Here is a 27,541-nt window from a genome sequence, read left to right as displayed (position 1 = left end):
TAGTACAGTAACTGCTACCCATCTTCCACCCACCAGCCCTGTGGCAGGCAGTCATACACGTGTTCCTTGAGCAGCCTGCATATAGCTTGCAGGAGCCCCTGTAGGCAATATGGACCCAGTCCTCTAAATTCAAGAAACTGTGCTCTGATTGCTGATTGCTGCTTTTGATCTCAAAGGTACAGACAAAGATACAGGTGGCCATTGTTTTTGCATCTCCTCCCATGTTGCAAGCCCCTTCTCCTCTGGCTGAAGTGACTTCCAGGGAAATAAAAGGTTCAGCTACCTTTTGCTCCACTCACTTCATTCTTTTTCCCCCTTTTGTGAGACAGACATTAAAGACTAGGACGTTCAAAAGCAACTGCATAAACAGGGAAAATTAGAAATTCAATGTGCATGCCCAGGGAAAGGTAAGTCTCAGAAAAGACCTGAGAAGCCCTTAAGTTTGCATCTTACACTGATTCTCAGTCCAGAGAGAGCCTACAATGACATTACATACATACATACATACAAAAACAAAAAATAGCAGATTCTGGTGAAGAGTGAGAATCTGATTTTTGGAGGTACCACATTATTAGATTCAAATGTCAAATTTTCAACAAATATCACAAGGCACACACAGAAACAGAAAAATATGTCCCATTTAAAGAAAAAAATAAATAAACTGAAACTCTTCCTGAAAACAGCTGGTGGCAGATCTACTGCAAAAAGACTTTTAAGACAACTGTCTCAAAGATGCTCAGAGTACAAAAGGAAGATGTGGAAAAGTCAAGAAAATGATGTATGAACAAAATAAAGAGATGGATAACATAAAAAGAATCCAAAAGAAATTCTAGAGCCAAAAATAACAGAAATGAAAAAATCACTAGAGGGATTCAAAGGCAGATTTGAGCAAGCAGAAAAGAATCAGTGATATTGAAGATAGGATGATGGGCATTATCATGTCTGGAAGAAAGATATAAGATTAAAGAAAAGTAAATAAGCCTAAGGGACCTGTATGACACCACCAAGATCATTGTATACTTCATGGAAATTCCAGAAGGAGAAGAAAGACAGAAGGGGCAGAGGGAATATTTGAAGAAATAACAGTTGAGAACTTCGCAAATTTGATGAAAGTTATGAATACAAACATCCAAGAAGCTCAACAAACTCCAGGTTGAACTCAAAGATACCTGCACCAAGACACATTATAATCAGACTTTTGAAAGCTGAGGACAAAAATTTTGAAAACAGCAAGAGAGAAGTGATTGTCACATACAAGGGATCCTCAATAAGTTGATCCACATATTTCTAATCAGAAACTTTGAATATATAGGCCCAATATTCTAGTCTTCAAAGTGCTGAAAAAAACCAAAACCAAAACCAAAAACCTTATCACCCAAGAACCGTATATCCAGCAAAACTATCCTTCAAACTGAGGGAATGCAGTGAAAGCAGTGCTCAGGGGGAAATTCATAGCTATAAATGTTTATATTGAAAAATGACAAAGACCTCAAATCAACAACCTAAGTTTACAACTTAAGGAACCAGGAAAAGAGAAATAAACTAAAAGGAAATAATAAAGATTAGAGCAGAGATAAGTGAAATACAGAATAGTAAAACAATATAGAAAATCAATAAAACCAAAATTTGGCTCTTTGAAAAGAACAACAAAATCGACAGAAAATCAAAGATATTAGGGAGTACTATGAACAATCAGGTGCCAACAAACTGAATAACCTAGATTAAATGGACAAGTTCCTAGAACCACAATACTTACCAAGACTAAATCATGAAGAAATAGAAAATTTGAATACACTTATAACTAATAAGGAGATTGAATAAATAATCAAAAATCTCCCAACAAAGAAAAGCCCTGGATCTGATGGCTTCATTGGTGAAAACCACCAAACATTTAAAGAAGAACCAATACCAATTCTTCTCAGTCCTTTTCAAAAACTTGAAGGGGAGCACTTCCTAACTCATTCTTTGAGGCCAGCATTACCCTGATATTAAAGCAAGAAAAAGACACTACAAGGAAAGAAAATTATAGACCAATATACTTTATGAACACTGATACAAAAACTACTCAACAAATACTAGCAAATCAAACTCAGTAGCATGCTAAAAGGATTACACAACATGACCAAGTAAGATTTATTCCTGAAATGCGAAGATAGTTCAACATATACAAATCAATGAATGCAATACACCACATTAACAGAATGAGGGGAAAAAAACCCACATGATCATTCCAATTTATGTAGAAAAACCATTTGACAAAATTTAACACTCTTTCTTGAAAAAAAAAACCAAAACACTTAATAAACTAGGAATAGACGGAAACTACCTCAACACAATGAAAACTCTATGTGAAAAACCCACAGCAAACATTGTACTCAATGGGGAAAAACTGAAAGCTTTTCCTCTAAAATCAGAAGGAAGACAATGATGCCTGCTTTCACCATTTCTATTTAACATAGTACTGAAAGTTATAGCCAGAGAAATTAAGCAAGGAAAAGAAATAAGAAGCATCCAAATTGGAAAGGAAGAAGTAAACTGATCCCTGTTCACAGATGATATGATCTTATATGTACAAAATCCTAAGGATTCCACAAAAGAGACTGTTGGAGCTAATACATGAATTCAGTAAAGTAGCAGGATACAAAGTCAACAAACAAAAATTAGTTACATTTCTATACACTAAAAATGAACAATTCAAAAAGGAAATTCAGAAAGTCCACATACTATAATATCGAAAAGAATAGAATAAAATACTTAGGAATTAACCAAGAAAGTGAAAGACTTGTACATTGAAAACTAGAAAATGTTTCTGAAAGAATAATTAAAGAAGGTATAAATAAATGAAAACATCCCATGTTCATGGACTGAAAGACTTAATATTGTTAAGGTGTCAGTACTACCCAAAGTGATCTACAGGTTCAATGTAATCCCTATCAAAGTCCCAGTGACTCTTTTTACAGAAATAGAAAATCCTTTCCTAAAATTCATATGGAATCTAAAGGCACCCTGGACCGCTGAAGCAATCTTGAGAAAGAATACAGCTGGAAGACTAACACTTGATGATTTCAAAACTTACTACAATTTACAGTAATCAAAACAGGGTGGTGCTGGCATAAAGACAGATGTACAGACCAGCAGAAGAGAATAAAGAGCTCAGGAATAAACCCTCACATATGTGGTCAAATGATTTTTGATAAATGTGCCAAAACCATTCAATGGGGAAAGGGCAATCTTTCAATAAATGTTTCTGGGAAAAGTGGATACCCACATACAAAAGAATAAAGTTGGACCATTTGAACATTACCTAACACCATATATCAAAATTAACTCAAAATGAATCAGAGACCTAAAAGTATAAAACTCTTCGAAGAAAACCTAAGTCAAAATCTTCACAACATTGGATTTAGCACTGATTTCTTGGATATGACACTAAAGGAATTGGTAACAAATGGAAAAACAGACAAACTGAATTCATGAATTCACGAAAATTTTTCTAAAATTGTACATCCAAAGACACTGTCAACAGAATAATAAGGTAACACACAGACTGGAAGAATATTTGTAAATCATATATCTAATAAGGGATTATTATCCAGAATATGTAGAGACTTTCTAAAATTCAACAACAAAGATAAACAATCTGATTTGAAAATGGAAAATGGACTTGAATAGATATTTCTCCAAAGAAGATATATAAGTGGCCAATAAACCCATGAAAAGAAGTTCAATATCACTAATAATTAGGGAAATGCAAATCAAAACTACAATGAGATATCACCTTATATCCATTAGGATGGCTACTATTGAAAAATGGAAAAGAGAAAGTGTTGATTAGGATGTGGAGATATTGAAACCCTTGTGAACCTTTGGTGGGAATGTAAAACAGTACAGTAGCTGTGGAAAACTGTGTGGTGGTTCCTCAAATCATTAAAAATAGAACTACCATACAATCTAGTAACTCTACTTCTGGTATATGTCCAAAGGAAATGAAGCAGTGTCTTGAAGGGATATTGTACACTCATGTTCATAGCAGCATTATTCACAGTAGCCAAAATGTAAAAGGAACCCAGGGATCCATCAACAGAAAAATGGATAAGTAAAAATGTAAAAAATACATACAATGGAAGGGGAAAGGTGGGGGGGGAGGGATACATTGGGAGTTTGGGATTAACATATACACACTACTATATATAAACTAGATAATCAACAAGGACCTACTGTATAGCACAGGGAACTCTACTCAATATTCTGTAATAACCTAAGTGGGAAAAGAATCTGAAAAAGAATAGATATATGTACCTGTATAACTGAATCACTTTGCTGTACACCTGAAACTAACACAACATTGTAAATCAACTATACTCCAATACAAAATAAAAATTTAACAAAATACATACAATGGAACATAATTAAGCCTTGAAAAGTAAAGGCATCCTAACATATGCTACAACATGGATGAACCATGAGAACATTATGCTAAGTGAAATAGGTCAGTCACAAAAAGACAATGTATGATTCCAGTAATGCAAGGATGTTAGTCAAAATCAGAGACAGACAGTAGAATGATAGTTGCCAGGGGCTGTGGATAGGGGGAAATGGGAAGTTATTATTTAATGAGTACAGAGTTGCAGTTTTACAAAATAAAAAGAGTTCTGGAGATGAAAGGTGATGATGGTAACACAGTATGGATAGATTTAAGACCATTGAACTGTACAGTTAGAAATGGTTAAGAGGCAAGTTTAATTTCTATGTATATTACCACAATAAAAAATGGAAAAAAAAATCTTAGAGGAGTTACTGCTCAATAAACTCACAGAAAAATAAAAATGGCACCTCTAATTAAATCTTAACCCAGGTCCCCAAAACAATACTTTAGCCAGTTTTAAGTGTTTACCTATTAGACAAAGAGAAAGTCTTATCTAATTCTTTACCCCCAATAATGGCCCATTGAGGGCCTTGCCCACACAACTTGACACCTATAGTTTACTGATGAATCAGTTTGCCTCCAGGGTGGACAAATCCAATGGAATGTTTCATTCATAAGGATGATAATGCATTACTGATAAAACAGCATTTGGACAGTCAGTGTGGGTGGCACTGGAAGCACAGTAACAATAAAATATACCTTTACACAGACTCATGACCCAGCGCTAAATATGTCTTAACTGTATGTTTTAACTGTAGGCCTTTGGACTACCCATGAATAGATTATAAATATGCATCCATGTAGGGCATCTACATATAGAAAAGATTCTAAAACTGGTTCAGTCATTTAAACATTGTGTTGCTATGCACATGACCATAAGAATCAAGCACATCTTAAGGGAAACACTGGACTAATAATATCAATAAAGTCTAGGCAGATATCATTTACATTATAGCCTACTGTATTCAAGTCCAGTGTCTCTATGGTAATCACAAGAATCACAAGAAAGAATTGGGCTTCCCAATGAAAATCCTATTTTTCGTGCATATAAAGGCTACTACTAACCTAAAAAAACAAAATTCAAAAAATTCAAAAATAAAAAATAAAATGATTACCTAACCATACACACCTCTACCCAGGCTGAGGTTCTAGATACCCAAGGTCACAGAGTTGGAAAAATATATGAAATCTTTTTCTCCTCCCTTTTTTTCAAAGAGTAACTGTATATTTGTCTACTATCTTTCCTGCCTGCCTTGGTATCATGAATGAATAAACAGTTCATATACTGCCTGCTTTGACTGCAGTTTATTTATTTTTTATTTTAAAAAAATTTTTATTTATTTATTTATTTATGGCTGTGTTGGGTCTTCGTTTCTGTGCGAGGGCATTCTCTAGTTGCGGCAAGTGGGGGCCACTCTTCATCACGGTGCGCGGGCCTCTCACTATCGTGGCCTCTCTTGTTGCGGAGCACAGGCTCCAGACGCAAAGGCTCAGTAATTGTGGCTCACGGGCCTAGTTGCTCCGTGGCATGTGGGATCTTCCAAGACCAGGGCTCGAACCCGTGTCCCCCGCATTGGCAGGTGGATTCTCAACCACTGCGCCACCAGGGAAGCCCTTGACTGCAGTTTATTTATGGATAGTATAGGACCTCAGCAGATGGACGAATGTATTGTTCAGAAGAGGACACATGGAGAAACATGAACTTAGGTACAGATATTCCACCCTTTTCTGCCAGAGATTTTGGTTATAATTACAAAATGCTCTCTGTGGCACTCATCACTAGGGTCTCTGTGGCACTCATCACTCTGGACAAAGAACAAATACCCTGACTTGTGTTCAATGAGCCAGTCACTTGGATCCCAGGTTCCAAGCCAAGGATGTGGGTGGGGTCAGGGGTATTGTGTTATGGACAGATCCTGCAGGAGACTTTTACAGCTGTCCTGGGAAGGGGCTCATAATACAAATTGCTCACAATTGGACATGTATCTTTCCAAATGACCCAGTTGAGTGGAATCTTACTGATGCCCCATTTCCAGGTGTGGAGTCAATCAGAGATAATGGAGTTACTTCTGTTTAGTGAAAGAGAAATGAGGATGGCTCTAGAGGTTCATTCACTACCATCACCACCCCTCCTTTCAGTAGCTAAACAAAAATATAGCTCAGATTTTCTGATGACGCCCATTCTAACTGGTGTGAGGTGATACCTCATTGTAGTTTTGATTTGCATTTCTCTAATAATTAATGATGTTGAGTAGCTTTTCATGTGCTTCTTGGTCATCTGTATGTCTTCTTTGGAGAAATGTCTAATTAGGTCTTCTGCCCATTTTTGGATTGGGTATTTTGTTTTTTTAATATTGAGCTGCATGAGCTGTTTATATATTTTGGAGATTAATCCTTTGTCCATTGATTCGTTTGCAAATATTTTCTCCCATTGTGAAGGTTGTCTTTTTGTCTTGTTTGTAGTTTCCTTTGCTTTGCAAAAGCTTTTAAGTTTCATTAGGTCCCATTTGTTTATTTTTGTTTTTATTTCCATTACTCTAGGAGGTGGATCAAAAAAGATCTTGCTGTGATTTATGTCAAAGAGTGTTCTTCCTATGTTTTCCTCCAAGAGTTTTATAGTGTCCCATCTTATATTTAGGTCTTTAATCCACTTTGAGTTTATTTTTTGTGTATGGTGTTAGGGAGTGTTCTAATTTCATTCTTTTACATGTAGCTGTCCAGTTTTCCCAGCACCACTTACTGAAGAGACTGTCTTTTCTCCATTGTATAGCCTTGTCTCCTTTGTCATAGAGTAGTTGACCATAGGTGCACGGCTTTATCTCTGGGCTTTCTATCATGTTCTATTGATCTATATTTCTGTTTTTGTGCCAGTACCATATTGTCTTGATTACTGTAGCTTTGTAGTACAGTCTGAAGTCAGGGAGTCTGATTCCTCCAGCTCTGTTTTTTTCCCTCAAGACTGCTTTGGCTATTCAGGGTCTTTTGTGTCTCCATACAAATTATAATATTTTTTTGTTCTAGTTCTGTAAAAAGGCTACAAACAACAAATGCTGGAGAGGGTTTGGAGAAAAAGGAACCCTCTTGCACTGTTGGTGGGAATGTAAATTGATACAGCCACTATGGAGAACAGTATGGAGGTTCCTTAAAAAACTAAAAATAGAATTACCATATGACCCAGCAATCCCACTACTGGGCATATACCCATAATTATGGCATAAAACCATAATTCAAAAAGACACATGCACCCCAATATTCATTGCAGCACTATTTACAATAGCCAGGTCATGGAAGCAACCTAAATGCCCATCAACAGATGAATGGATAAAGAAGATGTGGTACATATATACAATGGAATATTACTCAGCCATAAAAAGGAATGAAATTGGGTCATTTGTAGAGATGTGGATGGATCTAGAGACTGTCATACAGAGTGAAGTAAGTCAGAAAGAGAAAAACAAATATATATTAACGCGTATATGTGGAACCTAGAGAAATGTTACAGATGAACCGGTTTGCAGGGCAGAAATAGAAACACAGATGTAGAGAACAAATGTATGGACACCAAGGGGGGAAAGTGGTAGGCGGTGGTGGTAGTGTTGGGATGAATTTGGAGATTGGGATTGACATATATACACTAATATGTATAAAATGGATAACTAATAAGAACCTGCTGTATAAAAAAATAAAAATTATATATATATATATATATATATATATAGCTCAGTCAGTCACAGTTGTTCATCAGAACAAGCTGATACCAGCCATGGGACTCTGGAAGCTTCTACTTCTAATAAGGTCACCTTTCCAATCAAGGAACCTCTGCATAGTCACAAAAGATGTTTCCTACTGACCTCTTTCTGTTAAACCTATAAGTATAGAATATTATGGGGTGAGGGTTCCTCTTTTCTGAAAGTTTAGAGGATTATAGTACATTAAATATCTCTAAAATATGTATTATATTATTATATCTATGATATCATATCTATTATCTCTATTATAGAGAATCTACTAATGTATAAGGTTTTCCCCCAATACACCCTATTTTTATCTATTTTGCATGGTTTTTGTGGCTTGTATCCATGACTTCTTTGCACAAAAGTGTCCTCATTGGTAAAAAAAAAATACTGCAGGTATACACACAGTAGTTTAAGATGTGGTCATGATTTGACTATTTATATTGGGAAAGAAATAAGATAGCATATAAGATTAAAGATTGCAGTTGGGTAGAATATCTTCTATTTGCTCCTTGAGATTTGCGATCCCTCCTTCTCCACATTACTCTCTGCCCAAGGCCAACCTGTATGGATTACATGAACAGGGCTTCAGTGTCCTCTGATTTCTAACCAGGTTCAGTTAAAAATGAGACTCATTTAATTCTCACTAACACCTATTTGGTTCTATCACCCCATTTTTACATAAAAGGAAATTGAGATTAGGGTGATTTAGGTATCTTACTTGCTTTATATTGTCTGGAACTCATAAGAACTCTTGGCTAATTTTATATTATTATTAGCGTGGATTGTTGCTATTGTTGTTGCTGTTCCTCTTCTGACCATACCTTAAATTAGCCTTTAGGAATCCACTGATCTATGTTTGAGGCATAAAAGAGAACAGAACACTTTGTTTCCAATGTCAGTTCTCTCTTTTTTTTTAAAGATCTTTTCTTGCAATTATGAAATAAATTACAGTTTGGAAAAGTGCAAAAAAAAAAAAAAGACACATACAAAGTAGAATGAAATGTCCATGATATTTTTCAACTCATTAATTAAAGTGAAAACCAATACGAATGTCCTATAGGGTAATACAATATAGGTTATATTTTCTAACAGATAGAAATAATTTGATCTATACCAGACAAAAAAAAGTCTGCAACCTAACATTCAGGTTCACAGTCTCAGCCTGAAATGTATAATAAAGAGTAAGGTCAAACACTGCTCTATGCTTGTAGAGAAATAAATAATTCTTTAGAGGGCTTGTTACATAATACACCAATATGATACTGAAAAGACCTGCCGTCTTCCTCCTGCTATATTTCTAAGTTTGGGATAATTTTTCCCACGAAGCTAAGAGGAAGATCAGGAAGATGATTGAAAGAGTGAAAAAAGACTAAAGAGAGAGTGAATTCAGGGTGTTTATCGTGTTCCTTTTCTGTGATGTCGCCGTGAGCTGACTTTGTCCTCAACAGAATGATTTAGTTGCACCTTTGTAAATAAAGGATCATCTAATAACTCTCATCTAATTCTTAGTGTGCTGTTTTCTGTTGGGACCTTGACTGATACATGTATCAATCTTCCTGGGAAGACTAGGAAGAAATATTACATAATTATGTGGCAATAATAATGTGCTTAATAGTAGCAGAAATGTTGACAAAATATTATTTAATTTGTACTGCTAATAAAGCAAAAATAAGCTAACGAAGCTAATTGAAACAAAATGGAAAAACAAGTTAAAATAAAAATATATTTTGTTTGAGATAAGACAGTGCTGACAAAGGAACTAAGAGTATATGGAAACAAAATCTGTTTAAGAAGGAATGTATGAATTCAGAAACATGTGGTTACCCTTTATGAAGGATATCATCAGCTTCTCTCTTAAACTGCCTTGCTTAATTGATGTATTAGGCAAAGATTAAATGTCCAATTTGCAGCACATATTTGCTACATGCTGTTATTCCCTCACCTTCCATACCTGTTTTCTCCCACAAGTTTCTGACACCAAAAGATAAGAGACCTTGAATACGCTGTATAACTTATTTTTATCTATGCTTGAGTTCGTTTTAAGGCTGGTAAAACATTATTTTCAGATAATTACATAAAATCATAAAAAATGACTATTGAAAACTAATGAATAAGTGATGGTTCACGCACTATAACTTGTCAAGTACTTAAAAATTATGTTACAGTAAACCCACTTGGTGTTGTTTTATTATTCCTCCTTCCCATCTTGTGGCTTTTGTTTCCCAGCACCATAAAATAAATCAGTGTAATTCCTAGTGATTGAATTTCATATATTTAAAGTAAAGTGTTCTCAAGATTATCTTAACCTAAATACACCAGAGATTTGTTTTGTTGTTTATTTTATATGTTTTTAACTCTTCAAATATATATGTACCTATTTTAATGAAAGCAAATGTTTTAAATATGTGGGAAAACTCTGTACTCTATAGTAACTACAGACCACAGTTGAGAAAACATTGTTCTAGTAGAGTTTTAGGAAATATTTTCTGTTTCCTCTCTGTGTACCCTGATGGAAGTAGTTACATTGTTTTCTCTTCTTGAGCAATCTCTGAAAAAAAGTGTAAGGGCTGCTTTTCCAAAAAATGCTTTGTTCTGTCAATTATTAAGCCATTTAATCCAACATGCCAGAGATCCAATTCAAGAATGCTCCCCAAACTTAAATATTCATTGGTCTTTATCTTTCCCGCAAGCCAGGACCCTAGGATTAGGACCCATGGGGCCTAAATATGTCCGTTAGATGGAACATCCCAGCCAACAGGCATAGGGAATTGAGTGACATGTACTTGTTCCCTGAGGACTGGCAGATGATCTCACACAGATGTGGTTTTGCTTGGATTTTACCTAAATCAGTGGTCAGTCATGCAATCCAGTCCCTCAGCTGCACAATCCTTTATGGGATATAAATTCCCCATTAAGTAATTTTCTCTGTGGCTTAAGAGCATCTGCAAGACACAGATAATTCTAAAAAGATTTTTGCATGTCTCTTGGTGAGTACAAAACTCTCCAATAGCCTTGTATGGTAGGATTATTGTAACTTTGCCTTAACTAGTATGAACTTCTGAGATAAACTGTCGTACATACACACTTAAAAATGCCCCACACTAATATATATAAAATGGATAACTAATAAGAACCTGCTGTATAAAAAAATAAATTAAATTAAAAAATTTTAAAAAAAGCCCCACTCCTCTGTAACTACCCAGAAAGGCAAAATATTTATATATTAAAAAAAATGTTAACTATTAGAAATAACTGTTTCTATTGATCAAACAATAGCTCACAGCTTGAAGAATATGAATATTAAATGTCTTCTAAGTGACTCTCATAATACAAGAAAAGATATCTACTGCAAATTTCATTCGTTCGTTTTTCACGTTTAGTATAACATGCTCCATCTTGAGTTAGAAATTGAGGAATTACTTGTATTAATTTTCTCACCCAATTGCAATACTTTTATACTCCACTCACACCCAACTCCCCCCTCCCAAGTCCTAAACCTCTAAAAAAAAAAAAAAAAAAGTTGTTGCCTTTTCAATGCAGTATTCTTATAATACTCATAATAAATAAAATCTTGTAAAATTTACCAATTTCTAAAATCTGGAAAGTGATGTTACATTATCCCACTGCTTTTCTTTGATAAGAAAGTTGTATTTAGTCTCTAAAGAATTTGAAAAGAACAAAAATGAATATTCCATAGTAATACTCTTCTGCCTTTTCTGATTCTCTTTCAGGTCAGAACAATAATACAATTGACGTACACTCTTCTGTTTATCTGTCTTTAGTGGTCTGAGAAGAGCAAAGTGTAATGTAACAGGTTTGTTCATGCTCTTTCCACTACTTGAAAAGACCTGGGTTTTCTTTGAAAATATAAATAAAAGTCTACTGGTCTCAGATACCATCCAGGGTTATTTAACAGGAAGCTTAAAAGAAAAAAAATTGATTTAAGTGAACAGGAAACACATGACAGGAGACAAGATTTCAAACGAGATGCACAATTGACCACATGGCCCCTGAGAGAAACAATTTGAGTATTTTCTTCCTTCCTATACATACCTCAGTTCCAGTTTTGAGACCCAGCTATTCTCTGTTTTCTATTCCGTGCTAGCTATGGTGTTTTCACTTTATTTTATTTTGTACGCTTTTAATACAACCAAATTTACGGGCCAACTTAGATAGGTAAACAAAGTTCTTCCTCCTGAGGATTAAAGCTCTTTTTCAGTCAACTGGTTTCGATTCTGAGAGAATCATACCTTTTGTTTACCAGACCTTTTGTTTTTGTGTACATTGAGGATCAGAGAGAGCAAGCAATTTCCATAAGCCTGCAACCCAGATCCCATGTCCTCTACCACCCTTGCACCAGAACCTCTCTCTCATCTCACAGCCACGGACGTGAGCGGGAGAACACATATGACCAGATGAGAGGAGAGGAAAACTCAGCCTCGTTCACAGAGAGGTTGAGTCTGTCTGTGAGTACAAGCCAAAAACTGATGATAGCAGCCCTGTATCCCTACTCAGTCTGACTTTGAAAAAGGATAATGACCAAAAATTCTCCTAATGAACAGAGCTTGAAGCATTTTGTGAGGTGATCCACCTTGAATGGAAAGAGAAGTGGTTAGAACATGTACACAATTATGGATAGGAACAGTTGGCTTGGTCAGAAACCTGGAAGAAAAAAGATTGCAAGATTAGAGGTAAGGAAATCTGAGGTAATTATACGTGAGTGGTCACAGGGGAACTGGTACAGAGTATGAAAATTTTGAAGCACTTGTTAATGTCAACCAGAGAGCATCCACCTCAGAAGATCTATAGAATGTTTAACATAGGGACCTACATAACATTGAATAAGACATGAAACCCACTTTCACATCACATATGGTGCCATAAGTGGCCTTATAAAGTTACGGAATAGATGGTTGAAGGGAGTTAACAAGACGGAGTATACAATTTAAAGAATTTTATATATTGGTGTGTCTCCAATAGGTAGAAAACAGGAATCAAATAGTGAAATCAAGAGTAGCTCTGCTTACCAACACAACCAGTGACGTACTTGGAGATTGAATGTTTCTGTTCATGCAACTCGAGGCTCTGAAGACTTAGAGACTGGCTGCTACAGCAAAAACACTTCCACTAGGAGAACTATGATGTGTCCTATTAAACTGTAAGCCACCTGAGTACTTTAGACTCCTCATGCCAAAAGACCAGTAGGCAAGAAGGGAAAGAGCCATCTTGGCAGGGAAAACTGCCCCTATTATCAGTAGGAAGTAAGACGATTATTACTTATGAGGGTAGGGAAGAATCTGTTTTGCGCCCTGTTGATCTGTAGGAACATACTGGTACTCCTTTTTTCCAGTTTTCACTGTATATGGACAATGGCAGCAACCTCGACCTGATTAGAGTCCGATATGGTTCAGAATTTCAGGAAAGAGAATCTGGGTTATGCTTCTGGGTAACACTGAGATGAGCAGGGTACTAGCTGAGGGTGAAGGAAACTTAGAAAGGCTAGAAGGGGAGAGAGAGTTTTATTTGCTTCCCTGAGACCAGCTTTAGTGGTAAGGGCTGTTGTTGGACCCACTAAGGTTACTCTTTAAAGTTTCTCCCTGGAAATGAGGCTCACCAGAAGCCTGAAGTTGCTGTTTGCATAACCTATCCAAAGCAGTGGGTCTGAACCACACAAAATGTGGACTGTGGTGATGTCAGTCAGATTCTCCTTCAGAAATAATGACATTGCCTCAGGTGTTGGAAGTTCTTCCAGAATATTGCTCTCAGCTGTCAGTCCTCTTCAGATATTGCTGTAACTAAAGATGTCTGCCTTGCCTAATGTCACTTTTCTTTCCAGGAGCAGTCCATAGGTAATGAATAATAACAAATGGGTATAAAGGTCTGATTCCCTTATGCCAATTTAGCCCAACATTAAGGGGATATCCAAGTTCCAGAGCCCATTGTTAGGTAGACAGGAACCTCCCTCTTTAAGACCACATCAGGTCAGATTTTACTTCTGCATGCCCTTCTTAATGCTCAGCTCTTGGAGGAGGCATGGTCTTGAGTGAGGAAACTCTCTTCAGGTGAGAGCAAGTACCAGTGAGGGACTTAGCTGAAAGACATCAACTGCCAACACTTCCAGCAGCTGGGGAAATGAGAGCTTCTATCCTAGCAGGGACATCAGGGTGAAACAGTATAGCATCCACTACACTACCTAGAGAGACTAAAGGAGTCAGAAGAGAAACTTATGAGGTAGGCAAATGTAAAAATGAAGGATGAAAAACTGCAGATGAACAAAAACTCTGGCAATGTATATAATGTATAAAATGTATACGGTATATAAATATACAAAGTAAGTAAGTTAGCTCATGTGATCTCCATATAGGCCTATGTATTGTTATGTCATTATAATCAATTGCTTGTTTAAAGCTATGTGTGAATATTATAAATCATAAGGAATTTGAAGCACAATTGGTTACACGGTTTATCAAATGTCACATATGTAGTAATTTACCTAGCCATGATTTGAACCCTATTCCAGCTTCCTTAATCATACACTGTACCAGGAAAGAGTGTGTGTGTGTGTGTATGTGTGTTTGTGTTGTGTAGATGATATTGGTTCAGGAATAGAGAAGTAGACGCAAAGATTAAAATAGAATCTAGCAATATATCTTATTATGTACAGAAAGTTAATCTATGACAATAATGGTCATATTTTGCTAAACCTTATAAAGTTGAACCTTAAATTATATATGTTTAAATAAACAGAATAATACAATAATACATTTATACACTATACATTTTAGAAGAATGTATAAATAATATACTGTGGATACCTATAGCAAAGTATACACATGTATACAGTAAAATGGATACAAGAATATACTTTAGAAGAATAATAAAAGAATATATCTTAGGTGTCTGGAGAGTTTTAATGCAAATAAGGAAACCCAAAACTATAGGGGCAAAGATACACATTCTTAAATAATAGTGAAAAAATAAGCAAAGGAAAGAAAAATGAGAGGTTAAGAAAAAATATTTTCAGTGCAAAAAACAGAGCAAAATGATATTTCTAATATTCAAATATCTCTTTCAAAGATTAAAAGACAAAGAACATATTAGAAAAAGTGAAAAATCCTATTAGTAGGCAATTTTTTTTAACTTTTGGGTTTATTTATTTCTATTTATTTATTTATGGCTGTGTTGGGTCTTCGTTTCTGTGCGAGGGCTCTCTAGTTGCGGCAAGTGGGGGCCACTCTTCATCGCGGTGCGCGGGCCTCTCATTATCACGGCCTCTCTTGTTGCGGAGCACAGGCTCCAGACGCGCAGGCTCAGTAATTGTGGCTCACGGGCCTAGTTGCTCCGCGGCATGTGGGATCTTCCGAGACCAGGGCTCGAACCCATGTCCCCTGCATTGACAGGCAGATTCTCAACCACTGCGCCACCAGGGAACCCCTAGTAGGCAATTTAAAGAAACAGAAATCCAACAGCCCAAAGCATAATAAAAGATGCTTAATTTCACACAAGTTAATGTAAGGTGTGGTATCATTTCTTACAAAAAAAAAAAAAAGAAAACAGCAGTCACTGTTACATGATATTCAGGGAAAGTGATATTCTTGTTACATTGCTGGTAAAAATTATGTTTTGAAAAAATTTTTTGAAAGTTAATCTAGTAATACCTATTAAAATTGAAATTAGGGCTTCCCTGGTGGCGCAGTGGTTAAGAATCCGCCTGCCAATGCAGGGGACACGGGTCCGTGCCCCGGTCCGGGAAGATCCCACATGCCGTGGAGCAGCTAGGCCCGTGAGCCACAACTACTGAGCCTGCGCATTGCAACGGGAGAGGCCGTGACAGTGAGAGGCCCGCGCACCGCGATGAAGAGTGGCCCCCACTCGCCGCAACTGGAGAAAGCCCTCGCACAGAAACGAAGACCCAACACAGCCAAAAATAAATAAATTAATTAAAAAAAAATTGAAATTAAATGGGAAAATATTCCTACTGGATAAATGTCTTATAGAAACATTCACATGTGAAGAAAGGAGAGATTAAATAAAAATGTTTTCCTATAATGATCACTTGAATAAATATTAATAAATTTATACAATAGATTATCGTGCAGCCAGAAAAAGACATTTATGCCAGTTGAAAAGGAGTGATTTCTAAAATTCATTTTCAAGTCCTCCCCCACCAAGAAAACGTAATAAAGCAGGATAACAGAGAAGGATATATATTATACTGATCCTATGTTTATAAAACAAATAATAAAAATCCATAAATGAATAATTTATATACTATCACATTATCATTAAAAACAATGTAAAGAGATCCACAACAAATTCACAACGTAGATTACCTGTTGGAGGTCAAGGATTGAGAGTAGAAAATATGGGAGAATAGGGAAGGCTTGATAAAAGATGCCCACAGTAAGAAACAACATGTATTCTTGGTTCCATTTATAGAGGGGGGGTGTGTGTGTGTGTGCTCATTTGTGTGTAGGAGAGAGTGTACATGTGTATATACATTTGCATGTATATAAACATAGTGAGATATATGAGAGTATAAGTAAAATGTTGCTGATAATCATCAACATGTGGAATTTTAGGTGATTTAATTTTTTTGCTACATTGTAAAAATTTTTAAATATGCATTTGTTTTGATGTAAACAGGAAATATATGCATGATGCTAATTTCACAAAGCAAGACTTCTGAAAAATAATACTACAGTTGACCTCACTTCTTTCTCCATGGTTCTAATATCTTAATTCCTGTACTACCTTCCTTTTTAATATTCTACCAGTTGCTAACAATCATGCTGCATTACAGTTTGCTATATTTGGAGAACGTAATTTTCTGTATATATCCTACACTTATGTTGTTCGTTTCCTTGCCTTTTCTACATTTTCTATTCTAGATTTTTATAATCTTAATAGATAACTATTAAAACATCAGTATCATGATACTGAATAAAATATAAGTATTTTATTCAAATTATATATTTTTTAGAAAAATCGTGACTAGATTGGGGATCTGGAATGGGGTGGGGTTATACTTCAGCTTGAAGCATACATTTGGCATTTTCAAAACCAAATTTTAGACTACATTTTAGTTTTGCATTAAGTCAACCTTACTTGTAGATATAACTTCAAGGGTAGGCTCATTTGGGAATAAATAAAACAAGAAAAACTCTCAGAAAAAAATAGGTTTTTCTTTTCTAAAAATAAATTAAAAGGCAGGATTCAGTGAATTCTGAAATGTACTCCTATGTCAGACTAAATACTTTCTTAGATTATATGGAAATTGGAGTTAAAGAATCTACTTTTCTAGTGTACTTTTGCTTTCTTAATAGATACTTTATAGTCACCATTATTTTCCCACAGTTTAATACATTGCCTGTCTAGACCATTTTATATTCCAATAAATGTTCCATTCCATTCTGTATGCCAAAGCACTAATTTGGATTTAGCTTCTACCTCATTTTCACTTAAAATTGATTATTGTTTGATGCTTTGCATTTCTGGCCAAGTTCTTAAGTATTTTTAAATATATATATATTTATTTTTGGCTGTTTCAGGTCTTCGTTGCTGCAGGCGGGCTTTCTCTAGTTGTGGCAATCCAGGGCTACTCTTTGTGGTGCACGGTGTTAAGTATTTTTTAAAGTCCTTTTGTTTTTCTGGGTCTTAGTGTAGAGACAAATTTCCTGATAGTCTCCAAATCACTCTTAGACTTAAAGTAACCCCAAATTTGAAAACAACATTTATATTGTTATAGGCAATCCTTTTTGGCATGACTGGGATGACCATATCCTCAGACTAAATTTCGTAAATCAAACTTGTCAGATTAGTTGGAATCCCAAGATGTCATATCCCAAGAAACATTAATATTAGCACTTCATTAAACTGAATTAAACTAGAAATAGTGCCTTTCCTTGTAAACAGACATCATAGTCCATCAGAAGACATGAAAAGTTGAACAACTTGGCCATTATCATGTGTGAAGAATAACCGAAGCCATGCCTATGGAGTGTGTGTGTGTGTGCGTGCACGCGTGTGCGTGCACATACACATGCCAGTATGTGTACACATGCTTTGGTGGTCAGTTGTTTCTGTAGTTGAAATATCATGGCAACAAAAAGTGCCACAGACAATTAACAATTATAATAGTAAGTCATATGACCAAAGCTGTGTTTGTAGATAGACCAGTACAGACTCAGTAGAAGCAGAAGCTGCCCATTTTTGTTTTTTATGGCAAGTCTGTCCGTATAATGAATGACCTTGCATTTTACTGTTCTAAATTCCTACCAGTTTCGCTAGTGCTAAGTTTTGTTTGTGCTTTTTTTTCCTGATTTGTTTTTTTTTCCAACTCCTTATAAAGAAAAAAAAATAAGATAAATTGGATAACATGAAGCATTGACACTGATGACTTTCTAGATGACTGTGTGCTATTTTGTGATAGATATAAGTGAAGTTAATGTGTTTCAATATGTTTTATTTGAAAATTGTAAATGGTCATACTTATTAGCTTCTTGTGAACTGATTTTAGATCAGTATTCTAAAGCAAGATTAAAATTAAGCACATATCATCAATTGATATGGAGACTGAATCTAAACTTTTCTGCACAGAATTACACATGCAATCTGTAATGTTGCCTGGACTAAGTAGTTGCTCAGTGAAATCCAGACACTAAAGAATTCAATTTCCTATTAATGTTATAGAAAATTCTTAATTAAAACTATAACAAAAGTATCTATATAAAGCAAAACTGGGATGTTAGTTATGAGTATTACAATAATCAGTGGCTAAAGGGGAGCTTTGGGAAATCATTGTACTAATCTTTTCCAAAATTGTACCAGTTCTAAAGATTTGTGAGTTGACTTTGATTCAAAATGTGGAGAATGTACAAATAATGCCATAACCAGTAAATCAGAGAACTTCTCTGGGAATATTCTGTTGTAAACATTCTGTGATTGAAATAATAATAGCTACAATTCAGGGCTTTCTTTGTGTCCAATACTTCTCCTAGTTCTTTCTAAAATATTATGGTGAAAATAAAGCACAACAAATTTCAATCACTGACTAAGGTCATGTAACTTGTAAGAAATAAAGTTGGAATTTGGAAGCAAACAACCTGCCACTAGCACATGCTTAACCACTTAACACTTTCTTGAGCCAATATAAAGTATTACCCAACTGCTGAATTCTTATTCTGAGCTGCATAGCATTATTTCTTTATCTGTAAAAATAGAAACACAGTGTTTCCCACCAAGGAAATCATGGAATGTGTGTTAGTTTTTATTTTATATGAATGGATGTTTATATTTTATATAAATATTAAGCATGCATTCCAAATTTGTCTCTCATTAAAAATAAATTTATCCTCCAGGTCCTTAGTGTTCTGTACAATGGTCTATCTCTCTCTCACACACCCAAGTACAATGAAGCAAAAAGTGATTATATCCAATTTAACTGTACTATTCTTATTATTGAATCTTACAGCCAAAAGCAGGAATCTGTCTCATCTTAATGAGAAGATAAAATATTTAGGATATTATAATATTTTTAAAAGTTGACATTTTTAGGCTAAGCAAAGGCAATATTAATATAATAAAAATATTTATTTTAGCACTATTATACATTAAAGATAATCTTTGTCAATTACATAGATTTGATACAGAACAGACTAATATATGGGCAGAATAGGTCATTATCAAAATGTTTAATTTGATGGAGTGTTCCAAAGGCTCGCTCATATGGCCACTGATTAGCATTTATTAACATTTATTAATACCTCCTATGTTTCAGGAACAACCTCAGGAAATACAGATTTAAAAATTACTAAATAAGGATGATGGCCAAAATAGTGGAATAGGAAGACACTGAATTCACCTCCTCTCATGGGCAAACCAGAATTACAACTTACAGAGCAACTATCTATGAGAACAATCTGAAGACTAGCAGAAAATATTTTAAACAACTAACAATATAAAGAAGGAACCACAACGAGATGAGTAGTAGGGGTGGAAACAGGGAATACTCAGAACCCACATCCTCAGGTCAGCAACCTACAAACATGAGTAATATTACAAAGGTCCTCTGCAAAGAGTGAGAGGTATGAGCTCCATATTGGGCTCCCCACCCCAGGCCAGGTGACCTGCACCAGAAAAGCAAGCCCCCAAAACATCTGGCTTTGAAAACCAGTGAGAATTACATTTATGAGAGCTGGCAAGCTACAGGAAACAGAGACTTGCTCATATAGGATACATGCAAAATTTCACATACTCCGAGTCCCAGCATAGTGGCAGTAGTTTGAAAGGAGTCTTGCTGATCTTGCAGAGCCTCCCAGAGAGGAAGGAAGCAACTGGGAATCCCCCTGGAGACAAAGACACTGGCAGCAGCCATTTTGGGGAGCTCATTCTACCATTATGATACCAGTGCTGGAAACTGCCATTTGGGAATCCTCCCACAAACCTATTAGCACCCAGGACCTACCCACCCACCAATGAGCTGGCAGCAGCCTCACATCCCCCAGGCTTCACAGCCAGCTATGACGGGACCCAGCCCCACATACCAGTGGACTGACAGGAGCCCCAATCCCCCCTGGAATACACAGTCAACCATGCAGGAAGACTATCCTGTCCTTCAGCAGGTGAGAGTCACTAAAAAAGACAGGGCCTTGCAGCCAACTGCACCGAGGCCAGCCTCACCTACCGGTGCCTCACAGTGGTCAGTCCTGCCACAACAGAAGGGGGCACAGAGCCCACATAGGGGCACTCCTAGAGCATATAGCTTTGGTGACCAGAAGGGAGTGTGCTGCTGGGCCCCATAAGATATCTTCTACGTAAGGTCACTTCTCCAATATCAAAAAATGTGACCAATCTACATAACGCATAGAAATAAAAACAGAGAGTCAGGCTAGGCAAAGAAGAGACAGAGGAGTACGTTCCAAATGAAGGAACAAGACAAAACCTAAGAAAAGATACTAAGCAAAGTGGAGATAAGCAATCTACCTGAAAATGAGTTCAAGGTAATCATCATTAGGATGCTCATTGAACTTGGGAGAAGAATGGATAAACACAATGAGAATTTCAACAGAGTTAGGAAGTTTAAAGAAGTACAAAACAGTGGTGAAGAATACAATCAATGAAATAACAAATACACTAGAAGAAATCAAAAGAAGTTTAGATGATATAGAAGAATGGATCAGCGATTTGATAGACAAAGTAGTGGAAATGACCCAAGCTGAATAAAAAAAAAAGAAAACAGAATTTTAAAAAATGAGGATGGTTTAAGACACCTCATGGACAACATCAAGATAACAGTCACATTATAGGGTCCTAGAAGGAGAATAGAGAGAGGGAAATAGGCAGAGAACTTATTTGAAGAAATAATAGCTGAAAACTTCCCTAATCTGGAGAAGGAAATAGACATTCAGGTCCAAGAAGCACAGAGAGTCCCAAATAAGATGAAGCCAAAGAGATGCATACCAAGACACACTGTAATTAAAATGTCAAAAGTTAAAGTTAAAGAGAGAAACTCAAAAGCAGGAAGAGAAAAGTAACTAGTTATGTACAGGGAACTCCCATAAGACTGTCACCTTACTTTTCAGCAGAAACTTTGCAGACTAAAAGTAATTTCACAATATATTCAAAGTGATGAAAATTTTAAAATGACAACTAAGAATACTCTACCTGGCAAGGTTATCATTCGGATTTGAAAAAGAGATACAGGAAGAGTATTACAGACAAGCAAAAGCTAAGAGTTCAGCACCACTAAACTGAGTTTTCAAGAACTGTTACAGGGACTTCTCTAAGCAGAAAAGACAAGACAAGTAGGATATGAAAATTACAAAATGAAAAATCTCACTGGTAAAGGCAGACACACAATAAATTTAGTAGATCAACCACGTATAAAGCTATTTGGAATGCTAAAAAACAGAAGTAGTAAAATCATTTAATTTACAATAAATAGTTAAAGGATACCAAAGAAAGATGTAAAAATATGACATCAAAACATTAAACTTTGGTGGGGGGGTTATTAGAATGCATTTGAACTTAAGAGACCATCAACATATGTCTACAAGAGACTCACTTCAGATCTAAAGACACACACAGACTGAAAGTGAGGGGATGGAAAATGGTATTCCATGCAAATGGAAATGTAAAGAAATCTGAGGTAGCAATACTTATATCAGACAAAATAGACCTTAAAACAAAGACTGTAACAAGAGACAAAGGAGGACATTATACAATAATAAAGGGATCAATAAGACAAGAATATAAATATATATGCACCCAACATGGGAGCACCTAAATACATAAAGCAGATATTAACATACATAAAGAGAGAAATTGCCAATAATATAATAATAGTAGGGGACTTTAAAACTCGACTTAGATCAATGGACAGATAATCCAGACAGAAACTCAATAAGCAAACACTGGCCTTATATGATACATTAGATCAGATTGATTTAATAGGTATATACAGAGCATCCCATTTGCAAACAGCAGAATACACATTGATTGCAAGCGCCCATGGAACATTCTTCAGAATAAATCACATTCTAGGCCACAAAACAAGTCTTGGTAAATTTAAGAATATTGAAATCATATCAAGATGTTTTCCAACCACAAAAGTGTGAGACTAAAAATCAACTACAGGAAAAAACTACAAAAAACACAAACACACTGAGTCTAAATAATGCTACTAAACAACCAATGAGTCACTGAATAAATCAAAGAACAAATTAAAAATTACCTTGAAACAAATGAAAATGGAAACACAATGATCCAAAATCTACAGCAAAAGCAATTCTAAGAGAGAAGTTTATAGTTATCAAGCCTACTTCAGCAAACAAGAAAAATCTCAAATAAATAATCTAACCTTACACCTGAAGGAACTAGCAAAAGAAGAAAAAACAAAACCCAAAGTTAGTAAAAGGAAAGAAATGGAGGTCAAAGTGAAAGTAAATGAAATAGAAACTAAAAAATAATGGGAAAGATCAATGAAACTAAGAATTGGTATTTTGAAAAGATAAAATTTATAAACCTATAGCCAGACTCATCAAGAAAAAAAGAGGGCCTAAATAAATAAAATCAGAAATGAGAAAGAAGTTACAACTATCACCACAGAAATACAAAGGATCATAAGAAATTACTATGAACAACTGTATGCCAAAAAAGTGACGACCTAGAAGAAATGATTAAACTCCTAGAAATATACAATCTCCCAAGATTGAATTGGAAGCAATACAAAATATGAACAGGTTGATTACCAGTAATGAAATTAATCAGTAATCAAAACCTCCAACAAACAAAAGTTAAGGATCAGAGGGCGTCAAAAGAAAATTCTATCAAACATTTAAAGAAGAGTTAACAACTATCCTTCTTAAACTATTCCAAAAAATTGAAGAGGAAGGAACATTTTCAAACTCATTCTATGAAATCAGTATTATCCTGATATGAAAGCTAGACAAAAACACAAGAATAAAGGAAAATTACATGCCAATATCACTGATGAAGATAGATGCAAAAATCCTCAACAAAATATTAGCAAACATAACACATATATATGGAATCTAAAAAAAAAAAATGGTTCTGAAGAACCTAGGGGTAGGACAGGAATAAAGATGCAGACATAGAGAATGGACTTGAGGACATAGGGAGTGGGAAGGGTAAGCTGGGACGAAGTGAGAGAGTGGCATGGACATATATACACTACCAAATGTAAAATAGATAGCTAGTGGGAAGCAGCCAAATAGCACAGGGAGATCAGCTCGGTGCTTTGTGACCACCTAGAGGAGCGGGATAGGGAGTGTGGGAGGGAGACGCAAGAGAGAGGAGATATGGGGATATATGTATATGTATAGCTGATTCACTTTGTTATACAGCAGAAACTAACACACCATTGTAAAGCAATTATAATCCAATAAAGATGTTAAAAAAATATATTAGCAAACAAAATTTAACAACACAGTAAAATGATCATCCACCATGATCAAGTGGGAGTTAGCCCAGGGATGCACAGAGGGTTCAGTATTCACAAATCAATCAAGGTGATATACCACATTAAAAAATGAAGTGTAAAAACATATGATCACCTCAACAGATGCAGGAAAACTTGTGAAAAATTCAACATCCATTTATGATAAAAATTCTCAAAAAATGGGCATGGAGGGAATATACTTCAATGTAATAAAAGTTATATATGCCAAACCTACTCCAATGTTACACTCAAGTGTGAAAAGGTGAAAGCATTTCCTCTAAGATAAGGAACAAGACAAGGATGCCCACTCTCACCATTTTTATTCAACACAGTATTAGAAGTCCTAGCCACAGGAATCAGATAGGAAGAAGAAATAAAACAAATCCAAACTGGAAAGGAAAAAAGTTAATATTCACTGTTTGCAGATGACATGATACTATATACAGAAAATCCTAAACCAACAAAAAGTTATTAGAACTAATAAATAAATTCAGTAAAGTTGCAGGATACAAAATTAATATACAGAAATCTGTTGTGTTTGTATATGCTAACAATGAACTATCAGAGAAGAAACTAAGAAAATAATCCCATTCACAATTGCATAAGAAAGAATAAAATACCTAGAAATAAATTTAACCAAGTATGTAAAAGACTTATACTCTGAAAACTACAAGACACTGATGAAAAAAATTGAAGAGGACACAAACAAATGGAAATATATGCCATGCTTATGTACTGGAAGAAGTTAAAAAGGCCATACTACAAGGCCAATGCAATCTACAGATTCAATGCAATCCCTTTCAAAATACCCATGGCATTTTTCACAGAACTAGAACAAAGAACTCAAAAATTTGTATGGACACACAAAAGACCCTGAACAGCCAAAGCCATCTTGAGAAGGAAGAAAAAATCTAGAAGTGTCATATTCCTTGATCTCAAACTATCCTACAAAGCTCAGTAATCAAAACAGTCTAGTTCTAGCATAAAGACAGATACACAGATCAACAGAACAGAATAGAGAGCCCAGAAATAATCCCACACTTATATGGTCAGTTAATCTATGACAAAGGAGGCAAGAATATTCGATGGGGAAAAGACAGTCTGTTTAATAAATGGTGTTGGGAAAACTAAATATTTTCTACATGCAAAAGAATGAAGCTGGAAGAAAACATAAGCAGTACACTCTTTGACATTGGTCTTAGCAATATGTTTTTGGGTATGTCTTTTCAGGCAAGGGAAACAAAAGCAAAAATAAACCAATGAGACTACATCAAAGTTAAAAGTTTTTGCACAGCAAAAGTCACTATTAACAAAATGAAAGTACATTCTACTGAATGGAAAAATGTATTTGCAAACAATATATCTGATAAGGGGTTAATATCCAAAATATACAAAGAACTCACATATCTCAACATCAAAAAAACAAACAACCTAGTTAAAAAATGGGTGGAGGACCTGAATAGACATTTTTCCAAAGAAGAAGACATACAGATGGCCAACAGACTCATGAAAAGATGTTCAACATTACTAATCATCAGGGAAAAGCAAATCAAAACCACATTGAGGGACTTCCCTGGTGGTGCAGTGGTGAGGAATCTGCCTGCAAATGCAGAGTACATGGGTTCGAGCTCTGGTCCAGGAAGATCCCACATGCCGTGGAGCAACTAAGCCTGTGCACCTCAACTGCTGAGCCTGCGAACCACATCTACTGAGCCCATGTGCTGCAACTACTGAAGCCTGTGTGCCTAGAGCCCGCACTGTGCACAGCAACAAAGACCCAATGCAGCCATAAATAAATAAATAAATTTATTTAAAAAAAAAGTAATGTTGCCATATATAATATGAGCCTAATTAAAAAAAAACCAGAAACACATTGAGTATCACCTCACACCTGTCAAAATAGCTATCATCAAAAAGACAGGTAACAAGTATTGATGAGGAAAAGGAAACACTCTTGCACTATTGGTAGAATTGTAAATTGTTGTAGCCACTATGAAAAGTTGTATGGAGGTTACCCGCAAAATTAAAAATAAAATTATCATATGGTTGAGCAATTTCACTTCTGAGTATTAGATCAAAGAAAACAAAAGCACTGATTTGAAAAGGTATATGCACTCCAATGTTCATTGTAGCATTATTTACAATAGCAAGATATGGAAGCAAACTAAGCACCCACTGACAGATGAATGGATAAAGAAGATGTGGTATATACATACAATGGGATATCACTCAGCCATAAAAAAAGAAATCTTGTTTGTGAAACATGGGTGTTTCTAGAAGGTATTATGCTAAGTGACATAAATTAGACAGAGAAAGACAAACACCATATGACATCACTTATATGTGAAATCTAAAAAACAAACAAAAAAGCAAGATGAAAACAGATTCATAGATCCAGCGAACAAACTAGTGGTTGCTGGGGTGGTGGTCGGGGGGGAATAAGTGAAAGGGATTAAGAGGTACAAACCTCCAGTTATAAAATAAATAAGCCATGGGATAAAATATGCATCATAAAGACTATGGTCAATAATACTGTAATAACTTTGTATGGGGACAGATAGTTTCTAGACTTATCATGGTGATCATTTCATAATATATGCAAATGTCAAATCAAAAAAGAAACATTAATAAAAATTAATAACCGAGTAGTCATAAGATAATGTAGGTTTAACAAAATAGTATTGGAACATATTAGAAGGAGGCAAAGTGGCAAGATTTAATCTGGGCCATGAAGAAAGGATAGGAGTTTGCTTAACTGAAAAGCAGAGGAAGAAAAATCCGGGAAAAGTTAACAGTATAAACCAACACAGAGGTAAGAAAGTATGGATCATTGGCAGAGAATCCAGGAGAAGGAATAATATTCAAGAAAGTCTCAGTATCAGAAAAAACAAAGCATTCATAAAAAAATTTACAATAAGAAACTGACTTGCCAAATAATTTTTTAAATACACTAGTTGTTTAAAGGACAAGAAACACAATATCATCAATATTGCAGTATATAGCTTGCCAGTTCATGTGTGGACACAGGAATTTTCTCACATGATTATTATATGCATGAAGATCATTATCTCTCTTTAGATATTAGCATTATTAATATTATCCCTGAAAAGTCAGGGATACATGTGTTTTGTGAGCAACCCATGGAAATGCCAAGGTGTCATTTCTTTTGGAGTGAGAGTAAGACAGAGTGACTGATTTTTTGTTGTTGTAGTTTTTGTTCATTTCAGGGAACAAAGTGCAATATCTTCCTAACTGTGAGGTATGATTTGTATGCTCACCCTTAATAGCAACAGGGCAAGATGTCAGTTTTGTTTTTGTAAGAGCACTGGTTATTGTTGAATTAATTAAATGAATAACCAATGATCAGATTGGAGAGTTATGTTGATACCAGATTGTGAAAAAAAATCTCAACTCCAG

The sequence above is a fragment of the Balaenoptera musculus genome, chromosome 7 (genome assembly GCF_009873245.2).
Source record: "Balaenoptera musculus isolate JJ_BM4_2016_0621 chromosome 7, mBalMus1.pri.v3, whole genome shotgun sequence".
Classification (NCBI taxonomy): domain Eukaryota; kingdom Metazoa; phylum Chordata; class Mammalia; order Artiodactyla; family Balaenopteridae; genus Balaenoptera; species Balaenoptera musculus.
The sequence above is the reverse complement of the archived record's forward strand: the minus strand, read 5'-3'. Positions refer to the sequence as shown.